This window comes from Amphibalanus amphitrite, unplaced genomic scaffold (assembly GCF_019059575.1).
Source record: "Amphibalanus amphitrite isolate SeventyFive unplaced genomic scaffold, NRLGWU_Aamphi_draft 000872F_arrow, whole genome shotgun sequence".
Classification (NCBI taxonomy): Eukaryota; Metazoa; Arthropoda; class Thecostraca; order Balanomorpha; family Balanidae; genus Amphibalanus; species Amphibalanus amphitrite.
In genome coordinates, this window is record NW_024882366.1 from 15,940 (window position 1) to 41,534 (window position 25,595).

General features: G+C 53.2%; 1 protein-coding gene across 1 annotated transcript in view; it reads left to right on the top strand.

The window, feature by feature from the left end:
- Positions 1 to 1,106: 1,106 nt before the first annotated feature.
- Positions 1,107 to 25,595, top strand: part of LOC122367474 (forkhead box protein P1-like) — a 58,632-nt gene continuing 34,143 nt past the window's right edge. The window contains exons 1-2 of the mRNA XM_043340570.1: positions 1,107 to 1,445; positions 10,474 to 10,515. The gene's annotated coding sequence lies outside the window, so the exon portion shown is untranslated. The remainder of the gene's footprint in view (positions 1,446 to 10,473; positions 10,516 to 25,595) is intronic.

The following is a 25,595-nucleotide window of genomic DNA, read 5'->3' on the forward strand; positions in this document are numbered from 1 at the left end:
CCAAGAAAATGCAGCACAGCTCCTACTTTGTCGATGAAAAAATGGATATATGAACTGCAACCATGCTTCAGTCTCTGTGTGGTCCGGCATTTTGTTCATGACAACAGCCGGAAATGCCGGTGTTTTCTCGGCAGCGCCCCCATTACCCCAGTACCGAGAGACTGCTGCCTGTTTGCGGTTGCGTTCTTTGTGTCTGTGTGTCTGACCAGTGTGCGGTGGCCGCTCCAATGTTGCAGACGGGCGCGGCTCGGCGGCGGCTCGGTCACGCCCCAACAGACACCATGCGGCGGCCCGCGCGCTGGCACCGGAGCCGCTTTGTTGCATGGCGCCTCTGTAAACAGAGACCACCCCTCGGCGCGCGGCCGCCATCGCTGCTGGTGCGGGTGGTGATGGCATGGTGACTGGTGATGACCGGTGATGGTGGTGACCCACCCGGATCTGAGAATCCAGAGGGTAGTGGGCAGTCCATGCCGCCCAAGCTGAGGTGCCTTGGGCTCTTGGTCGCTGAAGCTCCAGTAGAGCAGATCTGAGATAGTGTCTATGAAGGGAGGTAAAGGGAGCCCTGCAAGTTTGTGGTATGTCTCAGAACATCCGGTACGTATAAGGGTCAGCCGCGCTGCAGCACCTCTAAAGACAGGTCCAGAGACTGTTCGGCGAGCGGCGGAACCTCGCGGTGCAGAGTTGAGTGCGGCACAACCACACTGCGGTTTGTCCTACAGAACCTAACAGTGTGGTGTCGAGTAGAACCGCCACGCCGCACGACGCAGTGCGCCGGATGGCCTGCTGCAGCTAAACATCGTTCTACACCGGCCGAGCTGTCACATGACACTGACAATGTCGCTCCGCGCCTCAGCGTCCAATGACAGGCGGCCACGCATCGCAAGACCTGACAGGCCCCGCGGTACACCGGAGATCTGACAGATCCCATCAGCGTGCTGACAGCGACCATCAGCATGCTGACGGAGACCATCAGCGCACTGACACCGACCAGCCTGACCATCCCGCCAGTCATCCTGCCGGTCATCCTGCCGGTCATCTCGCCACCCTCACCACAGTCACACCCGCATCCGTACCGCACCCCATCGGCAGCCATGATCAGCCGCCGGCCCGCGTGCATCCCCTCCCCACGCACGCGCGGCGCCGGCCGCAGAAACAAACCGGTCGCATTATGCAATGTTGCAATGTTGCGCGGGGCGGTCGGCGGCGGAGGCGGCGGGCGGCTGCGGCTGCGGCGGCGACGGGGCGCGTCAGTCTGCACCGGGTGGCGGTCCGGGAGGCGCACGCAGGGTGCTCACTGCACGCGCGGGTTGGTGCACGGCTGTGAGCACGCCGGAAGTGATTGCCATTGCAGGCGGCGGCCGCACGGCGCAAGACTCGGCACGGAACGAACGAGAAAAAAAGTGGGAGTTGAGGACGCAGAGGATCGATAGAGGAGACGTTTGAAGGTGGGTTTGGGGTCCATGAATGCGCCGGGATTGTGTGTCGTCGCCGCTGTCGTCGGTTCCGCGCCGCCGTCGCCGACGACGACATGAGTCGCGTCGTCGGTGTCGTGCCGACGTTGGTCGGTTGCCAGCGGACATCGTTGGTCGGTTGTGAGGGTCGGACTGCCATATCGCTGCGTATAAAATAGCCAGCGATGAGCTGACTAACTTTTATGGCACCTTGTTAGCGAGTGTCTTAATTCCTTTGAAAAAAAAAAACTGAGAAAACGATGTTCTTAGTCTGAATGGATCGGATGACAATGTACAGACACTCGCTTTGTATTGTTCCTCATTTTCCATCCACTTTGGTGTCCTAAACATGAGAATGATTGCTCAGAACGATCCAGCATAAATGTCATGATAAAACATTGTCTTGTTGCTTGCAAGCTGCAATTGTAATTATTTGGGTGCAACTGGAGCATGAGGGTAGCATTTAGCTTGACGGCGTCTTAATTGTAGCTTTATGTGTACTTTTGTTGCAGATTGCAACGATTTGCCTCCCCACGTTTCGCAAATTATTGATGCAGTTTTTTTCTCTCTGAAAAAAAAAAACAGGCTCCATCAGTCATTGTTCGTACAGGAAGCTATGGTCGGGACGTTGCTAGTAGCGCCGCCTTATAGGTTGTATTGCAGCTTTAAAGGGTTTACAATGTCGAATGATTGCCAAGTTATGCTCTAATTAAAAGATATAGGTATCTCCAAGGATACACGTTTAATATTGCCAGTCACTCTCATAGTCATGTCATGTTTTATTACCTTGATCAGACAACAGAAACCCTCCTGTTCTTTTCCTTTAGTTCGCCGCTGGGAAAATTGTAGCCCACCACGCTTAGCAGATGATTGGGTTTTCCAGCCTCTCGGGACATGAGCAGGGCGAGTTGCTATGTTGCCTGCGAATTAGAAACATGAGCATCGGATATCTGCAAATTTATCCCGATTTCTATTGCCAGCCTTCCAAATTGCAAACAAAACATAAGCTTTTTATTTCAGACTAGTTTGGGTACGTCACATTAGTTTCTCGGAAAAACACTTTAGTTCAACACAAAACAAAAACATAAATTTCCATTACCTTATCCCTCTTTACCAGAAAATACTGTTTTGCTTGTAAACAGCAGCAAGCATTGAAAAAGAGACTGCGCATTTTTACTGTGCTTTCCTTTACAAAGGCAAAAATCGTCCGATTCGATGAATAGTGCTATAACTCAAAATATTTGTGGTTAGTGGTGCGGGAATTTCATCCAAATTGCTCACCATCTAAAAAGGCTTTCATTACTGTAAAAGTGTTCATATGAGAGCATGGTAACGATTTGGGTATTGAAGAAGTAGCATTTGTGATAGAATGAGGTAGTAGAGGTAGAAGCATTGAAGTAGAAGACTTTGCTAAGTTCATTGCAAAAATATGTCCATCGCTACGCATTTTCCTAAAAGCATAATCTTCTTTCAACACAAATAATTCATAGCTGCTCGTCTGTGGAGCCTCACTGTTGAAATTACGCATTATTTAACTAATTATTCTGTGTGAGTGCAGTGCATGGGATATTAAACGCGCGCGTCGCCCCGCGCCGCACGCATGAGATCAATGCCGCGCTGTGATGGCACTCAGTATGCATGGAATGTACGCAGTCGCTGACATTTGGACGGCGCACCTATCGATTTAGCCGGCTTGTTTGTCATGAGCCGCCGCCGGAATTCGCTGCGAAATTCAGCCGCTCGGCGGTCAACTAATGCAGTGTGATGACCTGCACACCGTTCTTGGAGAACGTGACATCCGCTGCTCCTCCCCGGCGGTTGACGGCTGCTGGAGCCCTTCACTTGAGGTGGACACTTCAGCGAATGTCGGGAGACGACGGTGCTGCATTTGCCGCTGCTGTGGACGACCTGCCAGAATCCCGTGGCACGCGATGTGACGTACGGCAGGCAGCCAGACGCAAAGTTTGCAGCCGCCGGCGAGGAAAATCCACCAGCGGAAGTTGCTCAACAGAGTCGCGAGACATTCTTGGCATTGTCCAGTTTGTCCCATGAATGCCGAGGTCTAAGGTGCATCAGTCTGCTGGAATGTCGATGACACATGGGTGACATACCCCTGAGGTGTTTTCCGGGTCACCTTTCTTCTCACGGGCCCAGTCATGCTGACCATAACCGTTTGCCGGATATGGTTCACGAGACACTCTCGGCAGTCCCACACCCCTGGTCCCGCTCTGCAGCCCGCTGTGTCCGCGCAGATGACAAACTGTTACTGGCCGGCCGGGTCGGGAGTCGCCCTGCTGCTCAGCAGGGGCCAGCAGCTTGGTCCGCTCACGTCCATAAACGTCCTGGTTGGTCCGTGCACGGCGCCCTGTGCACACGGACCGTGCACGCCGGATGTGCACAGTCTCTGAGGTGCGCCTCGGCGAGACCCTCACCTGGCCCGCGCTGCGCGTCTGCCGATGGGTGTTTGACAAGTCGCATGCAAATTGTGGCCGAGAACATGACTGGGGACCTGCTATTCCGCCACTGTACATAAATGAGCTCGGCACACAGGGTTCTGAGGCTGTTAATATCATACACCACGCATGTGTCAAGTATGTGAGTAATTGCATGCAGTTTAGATTTTAAAGCGATTTACAAATTATTATTTGAAAGGATCCACGTTGACAGGTGAATTTTACTACATCAGCCTGCATTCACCGAGAAATTGTTAGCGCGGTGCATTGGTAGCATTGAGAATGCAGGCAGCACACCTCACTCTGACGCCTTTTCAGTTTGCGCGCAATCCTTCAGAAGCGCTTATCCTGTGGTCAATCGAAACCGCATTGGGCTGCACAGACGCGTCTAAGCTGCGATGCCAGGATTGCTAAACAACGCGACTAGTCGGCAGGCACTGGAAACAAAATGGCGTCCCATGGCACGTCCAGCTTGAGCTAGTCGCTTCTACACGGGCTGGCTGATCCAGAAAAAGACGTCAAATGACACGCGTGCCGAAGCTGGTTTGACTTAGTCATGCTAATTTATTCGCCTAAGATTTATGGAATGGTTCAATCTGTAAGAGCGGGTTGATTATTCACCCCGACTGTCAGAGAAATTTGTTGCGTCGGGCGCTCCTTTTGATTTGTGAAGTTTCCGAGGTCAGCGATAGTGTGTCTGCGTATAAAAAGGTAATAATTAAATGAACTTATATGCTAGTGCACCAACAACTTTCTCTGATGTTGTTTGTCACGTTTAAAACAGTCACAGCTGAAAAAATAACGGTTATGCTCAATATTTGATGCATTTGCCGGTTTTGTTTTACATAAAAATTTGGTACAATATTTCGAAGCTCAAAATACGCACCCACATGTCAAAATTCTTTGAGGTGGTATTAACAGGTATAATCTGTAATCAAAACCTATTTTTGCACTAATACCTACTTATTTCAGCGGTGTCTTTTGGATGTCTGGAGACGCATACCTAATTCTTATTATTTCCTACATTTTATTTTATAAGTTAAATGCCTACCTATACAACAGAAACAATTAGTAATCGTGGTTTATAACCTTCATTGACTTTGTAGAAGAATTCCATGCATTGCTCATTATGAAGTAAAAACGGTTAAAATGCTATTTCAGTCATGCTTGGTTCGAACTAATTTGGAGGAAATTTGGGCATTTGATTAAGCTAGGATTAAAGCGCTTCTCAGCTTATTTTCGTCCTTCGACTATTTCAATTCGAAAGAAGAAATCGCTTGCGGCAGCGTTAGCATTAAAACATTATTCCCATCGCAAACTTGTTAATTAATTGCTAATTTATGTAGCTATTGTCTGTTTAATCCTCTCCATCGCTTCACATTTTCGGTGCATACCTATCTACTCGCTACTGCATAGGTACATAGCACAAGCATTGTGTGCGATGACCTACTTTCATTCTTGCTCCGCCCTTTCTAAGCCGTTTGCTATGCACCGCCGATTCGTTGTTGCTCAACTGCTATACCGACCGATCGAGCGAAGGACAGACAGCAGAGGCTTTAGGGAAAAGCTGGGGTCCTTAGAAGAACACTAGGCTGCAGCTTATTGTTGTCGGCAGAAACATGGAAATTCTGGAAATGTGACGCCTTTTACTCGCATTTCGTGGGCGTTTTTCACGAACGTGACGTCTCTGCGATGAAAAATATCCATTTTAGGCACCTAAGAATGCCCTTATCTAGACGATCCAAACAAGATATGGTGATAGTGGTTTGAAAAGGAAAAATTAGATTCACCTTGCTGCTTTTGCATGTGAGGAGGTACTGAGTAGCACAAACAATGCCTTTAAACCGTTTAATGGGTGCACGCTAACGGTGACTGGGTGCAGCAAGATGCCATCTGTTTGCCTGCGGAATACGTTAATTATCCAACGCCGACCATCATGCCCGACAGACTCGCACGAGCTACTTGCCCGGCTTTCCTTTCGCAACTTTTCCTCCGTCTCCCCGTGTTAATCTCTTTAAACCGATGGCTATCCTTCCGCTGTGCCCGAGGCGGTAGCTCACGGCGACCCTCGCTCCCGTTAGTTCCTGCCACTGCCGCCAGAGGCGCCACGGACAGGGTTCGGCTGGTGGCGGGCGGTGAGCCTCCTCCGCAGCGCAGCGCTCTGGAGAGGGGGAGGGGTGGGAGGCAACGACTGGGGGAGGCGAGATAGCGAGCGGCACTCGGTTCGCAAACGAAATGGGCGCGCATCGTCCGCAGAAAAGAATTCCTGCCTTCTTGGAATGACTGAGTTGTGCGCCAGTGGTGCGCCACCGGGAGCCCGGCTGGAAAGACTTGACGTGGTTAGATGATGGCCATTGGCCGGGGAATCCCGCCTCAGGTGGCACCGCATTCCCGTCCGTAATTGGCTGACGCATGGGGAACGCAAACCTGCTCAGTTAGCCACTCATGACGTTTTACTGCTGACTATTAGAAATGATGACCGATGCGGCCAAGGAATTACGTTGATGGATCGAGCATCCTATCTGGAATCGGTGAGAGTCGAATGACCTACGACAGCACCCTTCACTAGCATGCAGGGAGATTCGCGTGCAAGTTTCCATTTTTAACCGTCACGTCAAGCTCCCTTCAGCAGCTCGGCCTTGGCTTCCTCTCGATCTTTGACGTTTCACGCGTCGTGCACCGATTTGTGCACTGAGTGACGCCGTGCACAGAGGTGTGCACGCACAGGTGACCTGTGCAGAGTGCAGGTCACCGGGTCAGGTGCGCCGATCGATTGACCTAAATACAGGTCAGCTGCAGACAGATTGGAAAGTCGAGTCGCCTCCGCTGCGTAACGCTTATGAGCACGCGCAGTCCCATAAAAGCGGCGCCAGCTCTCGCACACAAAATGCCACGGATCCTCACTTACAAAAGCGGGTCCTCACTCACAAATTGCCGCAAATGCTGGGCCACAAAAGGGCAGAAGTTTTGTCCATGATTTCAAGCAATGATTTTAAGTGTTGGTCCATAAGAAGCCACCAGTTCCTGCCTTCCTGCCTTTCAAACCCACGAAAGGTCACGGAAATATCATATCTCAATATTGGCCCATCAAGTAGTCACAATCACGAATGGTCCTGACTCGCTTCGTTGTTAATCCTCAATTCATCCCTGTGATGTATGATTCGACTAATTAACGTCAAACGTGTCTCAGCATATGACGCTATGACGCAAAAATGTCATACTTCCGTTATCTAAAATCCATTGCGAGCCAGGCCAGGTGCTCCTTAATTTATCTTATCTTTCCATCTCAACATGAAAGCTGGTGACGGTGGTGGTTTGTATGTAGAAGTTCGTGTCCAGTCAGTGTATCTGGCTCCAATGTGGGTCTAGTGGATTTGAAATAAGCATTTATTCTAATAAGTGAGAGTGGAGAATTGAAGCAGAACGAGATGCATTTCGTCATACCAGCCTCTCGGAGGTAGGCTGACTATAAGCCAGCCGTCCAGATGAAGTCAGCAAGATGCACAAACAGAGGCTCACCGCCTCCGCTGTCGCAAATGATGCAGCGATGCAGGGCAGGCCCGAGGCTGGTTGACGTCGCCAAGTTACTCAGCTCTTTTCTGAGATCACGAGCGGCACGATCGCCATGGAAAACACTGCGCGCAGCCTGTGGGGTCAGTGGAGTGGAAATTCCGCCGCCGTTGTCCCGCTCGCCAGGTCAGGCGACCTTCGCGTGAGCGGCATCGTGCAAAAATGCACCTCTGCAGACGCTGATAGCCGCCTGATTTGCTATATCGACTGAGCTTTCGTCAGCTATCCGTAACGTTGCCTCTTCGGGCCGTTCGTCTGGCTTATTCCCTGCCCTTTCACGCTCTGGGAGAGTTGTAAAGCTCGTTATCACACAGAGGTCCTTCAAGAGCCTGTGACTCCCACTCACTTCGCCTTTATACCGCTTCCGGGCTATACACCGTCATCCACCGCGCTGACGACATCGATCAGTGCGTGCACTAAGACAATATCCGGCGCTTTTGTCGCCGTAAAACATGCTCTTTACATGACGGCGGGTCGGTGACCCCGTGACGGTCGGCGCCTCCTGTCCGGCGCTGTCCGGCGCTGTCCGGACGCCGCAGACATCCTGTCCGCTCGGCCCGACCGGCGCGATCGCCGCCCCACCGGACGGCCGCAGAGCCGTGTCGTTTTTGTCCAGCCATAAAACAGCACCGCCAAGGATGCGTTTATCTCACAACAGGCAATCGGTAACTCGTTCCTCTGGCCTGGCTCCCCATTATTCTACACAATTATCCTCCCGGGCGAGTGCTTTTTACAGCATTTCGAGGTAAAGAGCGCAATAAAACAGGCAGCAAAAAACGCGTGGTTATTTTTTCGGTCAGGAGCGTGGGGAGGGCTGAGATGCAGGCTGTACGCACCAATTGTCCCAACAGTTTATGGGGAAGGGTTGAATGGGCATGACTGAAAATTGGCGGGGCTGCTGCATAAAAAAGCATATTGTGTTACACGGCTGAAATGCGGGCTGGGCTAATCCAGCCGGCGATTTTTTCCCTCCGCCATCTGTCTTTGAGCTGGCTCGTGTGAACGAACTCTCAACCCTGAAAGTGGCGTGATGAATAACTCGGAAGTCGAGACCGACTTCATTCAATTAACCGTGCGCATACACGCGTCAAACACTACAGTACCTATGAAAATATTAAAATCAAATTAAAGATATTTAACTGCAATTTATAATATTCGTTCCATTCGGTGCGTTATTAAAAAGTTATTTCGTCATTCATTGAAAAACCTTGTGTAATCGCCATAAGTGTACTAATGTAGATTGAAGCTACCTTCTTTACTCGACATAGGTCATTCGTCTTATAGGATTGAGTACCCTGAAATAGATCCTATCGATGTTCTAACAAGATTGTAAAGTTCACAGCTAAATTTTGAAAGTAAAAGGTTCACTGGTGTCCTAAAAGCTCTATTGCTCTTCTTGGCATTCCTGCATGAAAGCCAGGTGTAGAAACATCCAAATGTGTCCGAATTCTTTCCAATTTGCGTAAATCACTGTGTTTGCAACGGTGTTCTATATTCTTTTATCGTGCCGTTGCGATGTTGACGGCTTGTCTCATTACTGACAGTCGGCCGAAACGTATGTATTTTTAACGTTCTTATCCGACTTTGTCGGCGGCGGCCGGCCGGTTATCGTCGTTATCAAACACTCAAAGTCCTGTACGCGTGTCAGTGACATCTCATCATCCCAGCTTGTGTGTTTCGCAAGCATTTTCATAAACAAAACTCATTTACATTTCGAATTAAGCATTGTTCCGTTTTGACGAATAGCGTCTGGATTCAAGTGGACATAACATGCAACCGAGTTTGATCGATTTTGGATTCGAGGAAGTCGCTGGCGGGTCGACATTTGGAGCCCGCTGTAGGCTACAAACGCAGTCCAAACGTCCGCTACGGGTCGCCGAAATGTTATTTTATGTCATGGCATAGTAATCATCTGATAATTTCTGCTGTCACTCCCTCAAAGGCACCGCACAGAAAAAATGTCCGCGCTGCGCCGGAAGAAATACTGCTCTGTATTTGGGTTCCGGTCCATGGCAACGGTGCAAAAACAAAATGGCGACCGCCGCCGTGTCGCTGTCACTTATTCATGACGTCTGGCGGTGGATCTATGACCCGTGATGGGACATGTCCGCCAGTGTATACGACTGGCGGCACGACTCCATCCGTCCGGCTCGGACCCCCGACACTAATGTTGGTGTCTGGTCGAGCCTCCCCTCTTCCTCCCTGACGTGTCATCCCTGCCCGTTCCGGTCCGGAGCCTTTGACTGGCGGTCCTCCCACCGCCACTGTCTGGTCTCTGTCATCACGACTCGATGGGGATGAGGGGAGAGGGGTAACCGTGACCGTGGCCGAAGAATGGCTCACATTTATCACACAGAGAGCCGCCGCGCCGGAAAGAGCACGGCGATGAGCCGAGCGCACGTGTTCGATCGAACGGCGCGCTCTGGGACGAACCTGCGGCTCAGTGTCGCCCCCCCCCCTCCCCACGAGGTGAAGCCAGTTCAGTGCTGATCCGGCCAAGTGCCTATACCCTCACCTATCGACTCATGTTGGCGTATTGCAGACACCGACGAAACTGCTTCGGTCCCAGTAACACACACCCACGCAGTCGTTAAACTCGCCCCGGCATGCCTGTCGACGGGCGCGGCTCCCCGTGGTATCACCTCCCTCCCTCCTCTCCCCTCCCTCCTTTCCACCTCACCTCACCCCTCCACCCCGCCTTGTCGCCCGCGTGCCACTCGGCCGGCGCGTGCGGCCGCACGCCGGGCCGCCGACGGCGCGCCATGGCCGGTCGTCGGCCGCCGCGTCGGGCTCGATGTTGACCGGCGCACTCTGCAACGCTGCAACCGAGGTGCGTTGACCGTGGCTGAGGCGCGTGTGGCGCCGGCGCCGCGGCACCGCCGGCCGGCCGGTCGTCGCTGGGGGGCTCACAGGTCGACTAGCGGCCGACGGTGGTGGAGCGGGACACACTCCGAGAGACCGGAGCTCGGCACTGACGGCCGACAACTCTGTTGTTGCAGGACCAACAGGGGACAGAGCAGCCGCCAGGACTGAGCATAAAGGTGGGTGAGAAGGAGCTGGAAGTTCAGCTGGGCTGAAATGGATTGGCGAATGGTGATTGCTTGTGGTGATTTATCGTGATGTGTATTTTTCTGGCGTTAGTATTCTTGAGGGAAATTGAAAAACATGATCGAAGGGACACCTTGTTACATAGGTCGACTATGATTTCACGTTGGCATCAGCAATCACACCGAACTTCAACCCTCGACGACCTCCGTCTCCAGCCCAATCGTCCGGGCGGGCCGCTCCACCCGTACCCTTGCCGTGCTGCAGGGGGTCCAGTATCCGGCGGACCGGTGTCCTCCAGGTCCGTCAGGGTCACAGTGTCCTGTCAGGGTCAGGGGACCCTCCACGGACGGCACTCCGTCCCCGGGGTAGCCAGGCGCGGAGAACCTGGTCGTTACCGGCCACATTTTCCTCCCCGGCCAGCTCTTTTTTCACGCGTCGCCTGCGCCCCTTTGAACACGCCCGTTTTTTGCTCGCGCATCCCGCTTGCGAGTTTTTTCTGCCGAGCCTGCGAAAGGGTCATCGGCCAAAGATGCGCTCGTCAGGTGTTAAATTACCCTTAACCCCTTCAGTTCACTTCCTGATTACAGTCTATGGGGGAAACGTAATAGCCGCATCGGTGGTTTGATTAATACAGGGGTTTCTATGTCGCTACTTGCCTGCTGCCGTCTTCTCTTCACCGGAAAACGGCCAGCTGGCCCTTTTCAAAACTCTGGCTAATACATGTCACCACACTTCCCATCTTACGTGATTCCTAAGTGTCGCTAAATGTTGCTACAATTTTCAACATGTTTTTCTGATATCCAAATTTGTCATTTGCCTCGTTCCTTTAATTTTCATTCGCTATTATATCCTAACAGAAATGAAAAATGTCAGCGCGGCAGAGGTTCTGGCGAAACGCTCACGGCTACTCCGCTGCCGCCTGCAAAGTTTTAGTTAGACTGTACCGCAAAACATTTGCTTCCGGAGAATGCAATGCCGGTAGAAAGCATCAGCGATAACCCGTGCTGAGCTATATAAATTGAACTCATGAAAGAAATGCCTGGTATTCATCATACCTTCGCACTAAATTTATGAAATTTGTGTTATTTGTTTAATGTTTAATCAAACATGTTTCTGGGATCCACATTCTGCATTCGAGAGGAATATTTCGCATCCACTGCACTCCGTGCCGACATCGGGCCGTCCTCTCACATCCACTCCCCAGCTCACACGAGTCATGTCTTCCATACACCGTCAGCCGTAAAGTACGGCTCGTAATCCCTGGGCAAGCTACGGCCGCCGCCCATTTGCCACCTATTCAACGCTGAGCCACTGAGTTTGCTCCTGCAGAATGAGATGCTTCGTACGGGTCTTGAACGTCAACCGGGCATTACGGGTGATGTAGGCATTTGGGCGATACTTTAATAAAATTCTGGTGCTACCTGCCGCGGTGGCAGCTCCTGGGCCGTGGGCGGTGTGTCTGTCATGGCACCGTTCTACGCAGTTGAAATTACCTCGCCGCCGCCGCCGCCGCGCCGCGCCGCTGCCGTCGCCAGCGGCGGCTCCTATTGACTTTTCTCGCCGCCGGCCCGCCTGTTTGCTCCGTGCATCACGCATGGCGCCGCCTGACACAGCCGGACGGCGCCTGACACAGCATATGACACGGGCAGATGGAGCCTGACACAGTCGCTGACACAGACGGCTGACACGTGCAGATGGAGCCTGACACAGTGGCTGACACAGGCGGCTGACACGGACAGCTGGAGTCTGACACAGCCGGACGGCGCGTGACACAGTGACTGACACAGTGACTGACACAGCTGCTGACACGCCCAGCTGCAGGGCCTGACACAAAGGCTGACACAGACAGAATAGAGCAGCGCATAAGGATTGACATGGCAGAAAGTATGACACAACGACTGACACCCTATATTGATAAACCATTGTCCCACCTTTCCTGATATCCTCCGGTTGACAGCAGTGGAAACAGCTGTTATTCTGCCTGACAGTATTATCCTAACGCTAGATGCAGACAGATGTAACTCTAACATCTCTTCTTGCATGATCCCAAGGGATGGTCCCCGAAACAGGAAATTGCACAGACTCCCTCCTGACATGAACGTTGGGTTGCATCTCGCGCCGTCTGTGAACTGCTTTGTGTCAACGGCTTTGTGGTGCGGTGTGTCCGGGCTATGGAGAGCTGGGAAGGTAGTGATTAGATATCGAGTGAAGGTGCAATGGCAGCGGTGGCGGTGGTAGTGACGATTTTGGTGATGATGATGGAGGTATAGCCGTGGTGGCGTTGACGGAGACAGAGACATAAATATGGACAGAGATTTAGATGGTAACAGTGACGACAATGGTGACGATGACGGAGACAGAGACGGAGACAGGGATGGTAACGATGACGATAATGGTGACACTGACAGTGACTGAGACAGAGACATAGACATAGACAGAGACGGAGATGGTAACGGTGACGGTAACTTAGGCTTAGACAGAGACAGATGGCAACGGTGACGGTCATCATCATCATCAGCATCATCATCATCATCATCATCATGTATTGCGAACAAAACAAGTATCAAACAAGATATGCAGGGCGGTGCAAAAGCACTCTGTGCTTATATCAAGGCACCGCTCCCTTGGTGACTTGGTGACGGTAATGGTGACGGTAACGGAGACATAGACGGAGGCATACCTAGACATAGACAGAGACGGTAACGGTGTCGGAAATTGTGACGGTGACGCGGCAGGCGACGCTCCACGCCCGTCTTCCCAGCGTGACGCCACTAACATAACCAGCCCGTCACGCCAATCTCGGCAATTTAACGCTGGGCGGAGCACATTGCAGCTCACAGAGGCACAGCACCGCCGGCCGCGCTCATGCGTATGGTCGCAGCATGTGAAACTCATACCACATTCGGATCTGTTCCCGGGGATGGGAATTTGTCACTCATGTCCCAAACTCACGCTAAATCACAATGCTGAACGAACTGGCAAGTGGCACGGCCTCGCGTCGATGCTCCTCAACTAAACCGGGCAGTCCTGACACACCGATTGTTTCATTTCGCGCAAGGTGCGGCCCAAGCTGTTAGTGCACGCCGCTGCGCCGAGTTCGACCATGAACCCGACAACCTGGGACCTGTTTGTCCACGTAGACAATACACACGGGCGCACCGTCCCGTTGGCAGACAGGTCCAGACGACGGCTAACGGTACCCAACCAGTACGCCGCAGGAAAACATACACGCAAAAATCGTCCGACTGCAGACCAATCACCAGTCAGCTGTGTGGTATTCTGGGCTGGATCGCGGAACAAGGAACAAACGAGCCCCCTCAGCTGGACATAGTTTGGCGATTTTCTCAGAAATTCACCCGATGACGGCATTCAGCTTCTGCTGTAAATGAGCCAGGCATGCGGATATTACTGTTATCGAAAGGCGGTGGCGCTTACGTATCGGTTTGTGTCCAAAGCAATGCTGGCATTATTGCCGGATAAAGCCGTTCGACAATAATTGGCTATTGTTTGGCGAGTCGTTCATGATGTCAGCTACCGACTGGGTGCAGCAGAGAAACATTTATCTCACGTTCACTATCAACCTGCACAGATCTAGAGGTCATGCGAGGCGATTGTATATCTCGGTTACCGTTTTCTCGACTAACAAGGTATCCAAAAGAAACGTCTGAAATGCCAGCTGAAAGCATGTTATATTTTAGAGCATATGCAATATCAATTGCATTTCCACAGCAGTTCTACAGGTATGCGCCGGTAACTGCAGCCAGGCGTAGCTACAGGCAGATAGATATTTGGATAGGCAGATAGGTAGGCATTCTTACAAAGCATGGCACATTCTCTCTCTCAGTCTCCCTCTCTCTCTCTCTCTCTCTCTCTCTCTCTCTCTCTCTCTCTCTCTCTCTCTCTCTCTCTCTCTCTCTCTCTCTCTCTCTCTCTCTCTCTCTCTCTCTCTCTCTCTCTCTCTCTTTCTCTCCACCCTCACTCTCCCACTTCCAACAGTGTCTCCCCTGACCACCAACCGCCGTCCGTTCTGCACCTTCTCTCTCATTCTCGCTCCTCCCACCTCTCCGTCCCAGTAATCACACCGTCTCCCTCCTCTCCTCCCTTGTTTGCCTCCTCCCCTCCACCGCCGCCGCCGTCTCTGGTTGGCCGCCATCGACCGGCATGGCGTCATGCGCGTGTTTGTGCGTGGCCCGTGCGTGCGTCCGCCGCCGCCGACGCTTATTGGCTGCCGCCGTCGGCTCGTTAGATCGGTGCCATGGTTATTCATGAGTGGGCGGGGCTAGTTTTTTTGTTAGCCCCGTGCCATGTGACGGGACAGGAGATAGTGGCAGGCGGGGCGGGGCGGTGGTGGGAGGGGAGGGAGAATCAGTCCGGTGTATTCACTAAGTGGTGCACAATGGTCGCTGTGGAGTAGGCTAGAGAGGGGCGGGGGGCCGGCTGGTGCAGTGATTAATGAGGTGAATGTCATGGTTAGTTTATGGCCTCTTTTGCTGCACGGGAAATAGGTGATTGTTGCAAACAGTCAATAATGCAACCGGATTGGAAATCTTTCCTCCAGACCACGGTAGTTCATTACATTTATGTCCACCTCACGCATCCATTAAAGCATAGTTTACGTCGCAGTGAACGGTCCGAATCTTTTGCGGAAAGCGGCTGCTGATTTCACGGAAATGACATCTCGCCGGCGCAGAAGACTAATCCGAAATCGGCTCAATTTTCCTCGGCGCGGGCGTCCGGAGTAAATCCCCGGTATGACCGTTATCGGCCGGGGCGCGGCGGCCGGCCGGCCGTCATGGGATGTTCGGATTACCGCGGACGGGCTCACGCGTCCACCGACACTCGGCGGTCTTCCTTCTAACACCTCGCCAGGCGGGACCACCTCTGACGATAACAAGCCCCTGCGCTGCCGTTCCGACTCCACTGATACCGTGTAATCATACAGTGTGCTAAATCACCTCAGATGCCGGGAGGTTCATGCAGAACGTTTCGTCAGAACGGCGCCGGTCTCACCGGAAAACATGCCGAGTTGTCGGTGTAGCTCTGACAGACGCTGTGTGTCATGACACCTAACTTGGGTGTGTCATGACTCACCGCTGTCAGACCTCTGGAATTGTTTAGTGTGCTGTGTGAGTCAGTATGACTCCAGCACAGCTCGCTAAGTCAGGCCGAGTCGGCGGTTTAGGAGTCATCAAACGCCGCCCATCCGCGGCGTCTGGTGCTCGCTGACCTGGTGGTCACGTGCCGAGTGCCTCAGGCAGCGCTCGGTCACCTGGCGGGCCGTGCGCCGCCTTTGTCCGGAGATGGCTGCGCTGGGACGGCGCGGCGAGCGGCGGCGGTGGCGCCGCGGCCCGGTCGATGACCTGCAGGCTGACGCAGTGCAAACAGCAGGCCTGCGGGCGCGCAGTGCGTGAGCCGGCGCGGTTTGGCCGGCTGCGGTCGGCCGGCGCCTCGCACCGCCGCGCCGCCGCCGCCGCACCACCGTCGTTCGCGGAGCGCGCACCTCCGCCCCGCCCGGGCGATCGGCCCCCGCGGCGCGTCCCGGTCGTATCGCCCGGGGCAACAGCTCGACGAGCCACCAAGGTCACCGCTCCGGCGCTGCCATTGGCCCTTGTTGTTCGTGAACTTGTTTACTCCGAGTTCGCTCCCCCGACGTCGAGGCCAAATCGATACACGCACACACGTGGTCGCTTTACTACAGCGATGGCCGAATGGAGACGGTGCTGCCGCCCGTCGGCAGCTTCCGGAACTGGCCGTTACGCTTTGTTGAGACAGACGAGATGCTCTTTATGCTCGTCATGACTGCGATGGATAATCGAGCCTATTCGAGCGTCAGTTTGGCTGCCGGTTGACTGAGAGACGCTTGCTGGGACGTGACATCGATCCATCGCTCACACTGAGGCCCACTGAGTAGGGTTCGGTAAAGGTGCCGTATATGAATTTGCATTAAAAATGATTAGCAGTTCATAACTAGAGGTGCTCGGCTGCAGAAATTCCATGGAGACTTGTAAAAAGGCGATTCAAGGGAAGCATTTTGCGTCCAAGTTTCATTAAGGCAAAAATTACGGGTCTGATGCCAGTGTGATTGACGCTAATTTCCGAACGGGGACAGAAGCGGTATCATTTTCCACAAACATTGCTGATTAATAAGCACGTTTCATAATCAACTTCTGGTCATTTGCAAAAATGCACCGATCTATCGTTATGAACAAAGATGTTTGGCCATCAGTCTGGCTGGATTACAGGTCTGGGCCGGCTCGCAACGAGCGCTCGTTGTGAGCCGTGTGGGCGGGGCGGGGCCGCGGCGGCGGCCGGCCGCGCGCGCGGCGGGGCGGGTCATCCGCAGCCCGGCGGCGCTCCGGTGCTCCGTTTTCGCTGTGGCCGGTCGGTGCGGCGGCCGGCCCAGTCCCATGGCGGCCGATCTCCGCGAACACTCTCCGAGATTACCTGCAGCGAACCGGCGGCACGGCCGCACGCCCGGCCAGTCAATATATAGCACAGCGGCAGCGCCGATCCATAGAACGGGCCACCGGCAGCGCTAGAGGTAGCCAGAGCGCTGTTTTCTGCTGACCTCGCGCCCCGCCTCTTCTCTCGGTGACATTTCTGTTCAGCTCTACACTGGCTATCAGCTCTGTCGCCTGGAAAAGGTTTGCGCTGTGCCCTTTACCTGAGGGCGGTTACCCAGTCTCATCCATTGGTGCATGTCCCATTATCATTTTCCATCTAACTCTCCGATCCGATTTTTACTAGTTATATCCACTCCATTCCTGTATTTGTTTTTACTGCGTGCCATTTACCCCTCTTGGCTCTTACCTCTGGCGTCCTCACCTGTGACGCACGGGTCTTTGACACTCCGTCGTCCTCCTCTAATCAGCGCGCGTCCCGCGTCACCCGGTCCGACGTCGGCCATTGATCATCGCCGCCGTTGCCCGGCTCCCTGCAGCCGGCCGACCTGCTCCCGGCGCCATGTCAGGTGCGGCAATTAGTCTGCGCCGCTGACGGCCGGCCGGGTGGCGGGCGGCGGCGGCGGCGGCCGCCTGATTACAGCCCCGGGCGCTCTCCGAAATCAGCCACCTATTGACCGGGCGCGGCCCATGGCAGCGCGCGGCGGCGGCGGCGGCGGCGGCGGCAGCGGCGGCTCTCCACCTGAGAGGCTGCGATCAATTCGGCCGACACCGCCGCGGCTCAGAGCTGCCCCGGCCGACCGGCCGGCCGGCCAGCGCAGTCGGATTGGACCCAACTCGGCCGAGCTGAGCCGCCCAGAATGAGCCGAGATGAACTGGGAAAATGACGGGAAAATACTCGCTGATAGTTACAGCCTTCCTAAAATATTACATAACTCTCGGGACGTTATTAACACATCCCTATTGCACTATGAAATTTAAAAGCCATAAACGCAGAACAGCCTCTTATACTGCGTGAATGAATCGCCTTTAGCCCGCTGCTCTCGCTCGATCTGCAATGATTTATGACTCGACCCGTTATCCATTTGTGCCAGAGTGACGCCTCCTCAGCCGTACTACTATACTGACACTTCACAGTACGGCTGTGACGTCCAGTGCCGCCCGTCCGCGACCTCTTGCCCGCTGGCGGCCTATTGGATTACTGACAGCGGAGCTGTAGTACTAGCTTCCGGTTGTAGCGTACCGGATCTCAAAGCGGCATTTGTTACGCTGACGTCGCAGTATTTTCCGTATCTCGGAGCCTTCGAGAGGCCCATGATCACGGCTGTAGTTTTATTATAGCGGGTAGTGGCGCCACATATGCGGCTTTGATGTCGTGGGTGACCATTGCGACATTTTTAGATGTATTTGATTGGTCGGGGATGATCGGGGTGGTCAGTTGCCTGAGTTGGCTGAGCCGGCTACCGGCGTGAAGTTAATGCCGTCCGATGAATTATGGAAAGCTATTACGTCCAATGCTGCCAGAAAACGCATATTGAAAATGCTGTTGCCAAACTCAGTTCATAGTTTGCAGGAGACTGGTGTTAACAAGTACGTAAAACTGCGCACTGCGCCAAAGTATTAGCACCTGGGTGGCATCACCTGCATGAGTCTGCAACACTTCTGCGTCGGCCCAGCGGTACCTGCGTAGCAGGTCAGGGTAGATGACCTCTGACCTTTGACCTGGCGTCGCGAACTTCCGGTAGGCGCGCTCTCATGGGACGCGGCCGCGCGCAAATTAAATGAAATATTCGTCGGCGTCGGCGGCGTCGGAGGCGCGCGCGCGCTCTCTCTGTGGGCTGCCGGCGGCCCACCGGCCGAGCGGCGCAGCCTCGCCGCCGCGCCACGCCACCCGATCAATAGGGGCGCGCTCGCATGGCTGCATGGCAATGGAGGCGGCCGGCCGCTGCCGCTGGCACCGCCACCTCAGCCCGCGCAGCGCACCGCCCCGCCCCGCCCCGCCCCGCCCCGCAGTCCGCTCTCAGCCCGCGTCAGAACCGACCCCATCCCCGCCCCACCGCCCACCACCCAGAGTGCGTGCCCGACCGCCTGACGGGAACATCACAGATTCTATGCGTGGGCTGCACGATCGGTGCCGCACATCGGCGACACTGAGAATTGGACGTCAGGTAGGAGATTTTCAGAGTGGGATAGCGCCGACCCCGCCGCCCCCGGCCGTCGCCGACAGTAAGTTGTACGGTGACTGGGAACTCGTGCGGTCGACATACGACGGGTCGTGGATTTTTCCGCATGGGGTGCTTATGGCGAACCTTGACATTTTCCACGGTGACAAATCCGCGGCTTTGATATTCATCCGCCTCAGTTGCCGGCAATTGAAACTTGCCAGTATTACAACGCGGACACGACGCAGATTTTCAGGACGTGATGTAAAATTCCGCACAGTCAGAATCATTTCCGAAGTCGTTATTTTCCGAAGATTCGATGAACTTCTGGTCAGTTTGGACGCGCGGGAGTTTTGCCCACGCGCCGGGGAATCTGGTTGCGAGGTTGTTGCCTCAGATTCTATTTAGATCACGCTCATGCCCTGAAGCTGTTTTAATTGATTTGTCTCAGAGAGTCTGAGAAGCTTCTCTCTCATCCCGCTGATCCTTTCGAGGCCAGTCTGCAACTCAGATCCAGTTTAACCCCTTTAATTGCAGATCCTCTCAGATCCACACTTCAAAACGATCAAATCCATTGCCATTCGGATCTATTAGTGCTCACTGCTCATAGCCATCTAGAATCCAGACTGTTGATGTCCCTTTCGATCCCCATATAGATCCTCTCAGATCCACCACCCAGGTTCGCCAACCTGCCCCATCCAGATCCGACAGCGATCTTTTGCAGAGATCCAGTCGCGATCAGAGATCCACTTGCGATCCGTTGCAAAGATCCAGCTCCGATCCGCTGCAGAGGTCACGTCGCCTTTGGGGCGGCCAGGTCGTCCGGGTCTCAATTCTGCCGCCTTGTCACATTCTGGCTTGGTAATTAATTCGGCGCCGTGATCAATATGGCGAGCTTCGGCCCATGAAATCAGCCCGGCGGCGCGGCTGCCGGCGCATTGGCCGGGCTCGCCAGAGATAGACAAAGACAGAGTGGAGAGAAGCAGAGAGAGAGAGAGAGAGAGAGAGAGAGAGAGAGAGAGAGAGAGAGAGAGAGAGAGAGAGAGAGAGAGAGAGAGAGAGAGTCGGCTCACATAGACGTTGCAGGCTTATGGCAGCAGAGCGGAGGCAGCCTCACTGAGAGAGTGAGAAGAGGAGACTGCACTGTCTGCAGATATTGGTTTATAGCGGCTGGCTCACGGAGAGATCGCGATATTGAGGAGGTGGGTAAGCTTGAAATAAGATGGACGGAGGTCATCTGAAGAAAAGGTACATGGAGAGGGTCCATGGACCCAAGCGCTGCACCATAAACGTCACGGTTGGAGCTTGACGCCATGAAATTTTAATGCGAGCCGTGAAAAACGGTGACGACTTTCGTCGTGACATTTTCAGCTGGTCGTGAGGCACGCCTTATACGTCGTGAGTTGCTGGGTCGCTCGGCGTTTCTCTTCTGCCTGCGACCGGCCGCGTCCCTTCATTTACCCGCCGCCTGGAGGCTGTCTGTGCGCCTCACCGTCTGAGGATATTGCCTGACCGGTCACCGTCTGCCGTCGGACACGCGGACGGTAATAGCATCCCGTGCGGACGGACAGCCCGGCGAGCGGCCCGAGCAGCGGGTCTCTCCGTGCCGACCGACCCACATCTGTCCCCGGCCGCGACATCAATGGTCACCAGCCAACGGGGTAACGGACGGCCCACCGGACAACGGGGCCACGCCGAGGCGAGACGAATGGTCGCCCAGGCGCGCCTAATGGCAACCCTTCCTGCGCCGGGCGCTGCCCGGCCGCCGAGAGCCGAGCGGGCCCAATTTACTGCCCGGCGCGCTGTTGTCAGCATTGTGACGAGCCGGGCCGATCGACAGCTGGTGGCCGAAGGACGCAGCTCGACGGCCGCTCTCGGCGCCGCTGACGGCTCCTGTCGACGCCCGGGTCCGGGGAAAGGGTCACGCTGCCCGGTCACTGACACGCCTGGTGTCACTGACACTGACACATCGGGGCGGGGTGCTGGTGTGTCCAGCTGGAGGTGGCGTCTGCTATGCGAGTTTCCAATCGAACACAGACCGAGCTGAACTCGTGATCACCCCCTGTAAATCGCCCACGCCGTGCACGAAGCCGCAACAGTAGGCGAGTGTGGGCCAGGTCATGGGGGCTGGATAATGACTACCTTGGCACCTCTCCGCGGCTCCTGCGGCTCGCCCGGGGGCCGCCACCGCTGCCTCATCGTAACGCCTCTCTCTCTCTGCGCCGATCGTGGCTCAGTGAGCGCCATTTTCGGTCTGTGGTGCGCCGTGTCCGCCTCGTGACGACAAAGGACGGCGCTGCCGGCCGGCGGCGGCTGCTGAGCGGCTCCCATTGACGCCGGCCCGCCTCAACCCTTGCATTGTTGTGTCGCCGGCACAGCTATTTGTCCGGGTCCGGGGGCGGCCGTGGTTCGTGATAAATCACCGACCGGCAGCCACCTGGCCCGCTGTCACGGCCGCTCGGTCTCAGCTCTCAGCTCCCGGAGGCGCTCCCCCCGAGCTCCCCGCTCACATCTCATCGCTCAGCGGACTCAAATCTGTTCTCTCAGCTAACTCATATCCCTGCTCTACAGTTTACCCCGTCATTTCGACTTTTTGCAAAACGTTGCTTGGTTTCAACTTTCTGAATATGAATTATTCATCTTAATGATAACCATTGCAAAAAATAACCGTACATATGTGGTGCAGTCTTAATTGTAAGTAGAGATACCTATATGTCTTTCTATTTATTGTCATCTCAACTCGTTTGTTCTATCCTGTCAGTTGTGATGACCTTTAGACTCACCAACCTTCATTGGAAAATGGAAAGACTTCACCGATAGTTGCCTAGTTCCAGAATCATCTATCATCTCCGCAGTTATTATGCATTCTGTATTGTTAATTAGCTTGCATTTCCCTATGGGAATGCGTTACTATTTTTGTTCCACGAACAGCGAAAGTTTGGTTTCGTTGCAATGTGTACTTGATGGACGGGCCGAAGTTTATCTGATTCACCATGAATCATCGCTGCTGCCTCGTACTCATTTTACATACACATTTATTATTTATTTCTTCGAGAGCGTCGTCTAAATGCAACCGCAGAAACGGCACTCAAGAAATTTAAACCTTTGTTCAACGTAATCCGCTTTCATGCTACTCTCCGGATATCTCTCCTGTCGCCTAATTGGCCGAGTTTGATCGGTCTGGCGTCTGTCTTTGTATGTTTGCCGTCGTTCTGGTGTGTCTGGACGACTGTTTTCACACGGTCCTCGTCGCGACGAGCGCCGTTCCGGCCGTTGGCGACGAGTGACGAGCGCGGCGCACCCGCTCGCTTTGTGGCGCGGCCGCGACGCGCCGGAAACCAGTGTGTCTCCGGAAATGCGCCGTCGGCGGCGGCTGCTCCGCGTCGAACGCGACGAGGCGTCAGAGTCGAGCTGTCCCCTGGCTGGGAGCTGGGGCGGCGGCTAGGCGAAAGTGGCACAGCAGGGGTCAGGGGCCGAGGGCTGCCGTCGCCACTGCAGGAAGTTCGGAGAAGAGGGAGAAATTGGGTCAGCGTGCTGCCGTTCCAACTCTTTGTTTTCGGAGGTTTTAAAGACATTAGCTTCCAACAAAGTGGTAAATAAAGCCAGAATGGCCGTTTTCACGACGGAATAGCAGGCATCTATTTAATCCCCATTTGATCCTTTGGTTCCTCAGGAATTTTAGTAGTTCTTTTTAGTAGGTTCCCCAGCTTTCGAATGAATGGTGCGTTAGTTTGCTATTTTTATATGAAATAATATTTTCGGAGTTTCTTGAGTGATATATATTGAAAAATTGATAGCAAATATTTCGATACTCGTAGTTCATTTTCATTATAACTTGAGGAAAAGGTAACATGACTCTTAAGTCATACATTACGGAGCTTTGCTATTTTTCTATTAAATATCACATCGATTTACTTTATCTAAGGATTTATCACTAATATCAACATAAAGCGTAAGCACAATTATAAAATTATGAAATTATTAAATACTAGTACAATAGTTAAAAAAAGATACTGAGTTGCCAGGCTACAAAGAATATATTCATTTATGACGCACGACAGACATTTAGAAAGCAGCGCCCTGTTTTATTGCACGCTGCTAGCCGCTTCCATTGGGTTTTGCAGGCCGACGTCATTGGTCGTTACACGTATGATGTCACGCGACTTGTGGCCTGTCACGGCTCTTTAACCCGGCCGGGCCCGGGGGGTAATCCCAACCACAGCAGCCCGGGGGGGGGCGTTTTTCGCCCCCCCTGTCTAACTCCGTAAATAAGGGAGCTACGGAAACAAAAGCGATACCAAACGAAAGATCCTTACGACACGATTCTAATGCACCCAAAATTTTTGACCTCAGGTCAATTTTCAAGGTCAGAGGTCAAGGTCAAAGGCCAAAACCAGCACATGTGTAGTGATCTCAAAGTAAGCAGTCTAGAGGACGGCAGGCTGCATCAAACCGGCAAAATTGGGTGTCAAACGAAAGAAGAGAATCTGAGGATTCTGAAAATGTGCTCCAAATCAAAGGTCAAGGTCAAGGTCACGCTCAAAATTGACCTCAAACTTGGCACTTTTTCGCACATCTTGCGTGCTAACTTCCAAGATGTTTTGAAATGTTTTGAGGCTTATCAGTTCCCTATTTGTGGTTCATCTTACGATACAAGGCTGCTCAAAGGTCAAGGTCACAGAAGAGTATCCCTGCTAGAGGCTATTTCACTGATTCAAGTTAGTAATAATAAATAAGACAATTTTGCCATCCGGAAGCTCTAAATGAAGGCTTAGAGGAAAATAGATGCCAGATTCGTGATCAGCGGGTACAAATCCATCATAAACGACCTTTTATGTGTCAAGGTCAACCAGAGGTCATTCGAGGTCACATGAGGTCAACATGAAACTTGACCTTTTCCGAACAAAATATATATCATTCGACGCGGCTTGACAAGGCGAATGCGATGGTACCACTGCCGTAGCTCTAGGACCATTTTTGTCGAAGTTATTTGCGAAAAACTAAAACCACATTTCGGGGTCGTTGACCTGACCTCTGACCTCAGGTCACCGAAACTATTTTCTAATTTTCTCTAGGTCAAACGCTACACAGCCGTGCTCGTAATTTGTCTTTATCTCTAAAACTCTATTTTTAGCAGCTATTTGAAGTTTGCGTCTGTGACGCCGAAGTTTGCCGTGCAGGGGTCTAGAAAAATGGACCTTGTGACGTCATCAAGGGGGCTAGGTCCAAATTTTTTACTCCAGAAGATGTCAAATTGATGGGAGAAAAGGTACTGAAAGTTTCGCCTTCCTATCCCTAAGCGTTCGTGAGTTATCGCAAATATTCGCCAGGGGGGGCGAAAAACGCCCCCCCCCCGGGCCCGCGAGGGTTAATGATCTCCACTAAATGAATGCAACAATGGCCTTTTAAGTTGATCTCTGTGGCCATCTGTCTATGGAGCGACCAATATGAAAGTTGGGTGAATTTACCGGGGTTACATGACTATGAGCAAGCAAATGTGTATCAGGAATGGATTTAGGTGGAGAATTGCGCTGGACCATGAGTGCTCGAACGCTCCCAATTCCACCCCGGTTTGGCTTTGGAGCCGAGACAGACGATGCGGGTCAAGGTCACCGCTGGGGTAACGGTGGATTGGCTGCGCCCGAGCACCCGTAACGCGGCACAATTCTCCATCTATGGATTTTCCTATTCGCTCAGCATTGTGATAGGCGTTCGTAATAGCATTTACTCTGCTCATGTACCTATCCCCGGTTATTTAAAAGAAGTTTTTGTGGGGGTATATCACGGCTTTAGGTACTCGGTGGCCCTATTCACGACTTTCAAAGAATGCTCCGATAACTAAACACCGCACAGACCTACTGCATTAGTGAATCTGACAGAAGGTCTGTGGAATTACATCCCCCCTCACCACACCCCTAAAAACTCATCCAGTGTCCAAAACCACTTTTATCGACTCGCCAAAAAAAAAAAAAAAACACACACACACACATACACACTCAAAGCATGGGGCATGTCAGCTCTCAGTTCATTTATCATTGTCTTTACCATGGTTCAATTGCATTGCACGATTTAAAGCACGTGAGTGCCTATATAGTATATATGTAGAAAATAATATCTACAGCAAAACATCCAAAATTACAAAGGCTACAATGCTTAAAAAGTAGGTTCATCAAGGAAGCCCATTTTTACTTGCGTTGTGTTCCCAACCATGCGATTCCAACGCGGGCTATTCGCAACGTCTGTTAAGGCACGTTAACAACTGACAAGCCGCCACCGCTGCCACTTATTCATAGATGGTTGATATCGCAGCTTGTGCGTCAGCAGCGCGGCCCACAACGCGTCGGCGCCAGCGCACGCAGCTGTTGGCACTGGGCAGCCGGTGTTGCGACTTAACGGCCGGCCGGCCCCATGAAGGAGAAGCTCTTGGTGAAGCTTTGTGATCGCCTCATAGCCGCCTTGGAAGTCATCTTTCTTGGCAGATCCATCCGTTCAGATGGTACGGTGCAGTCT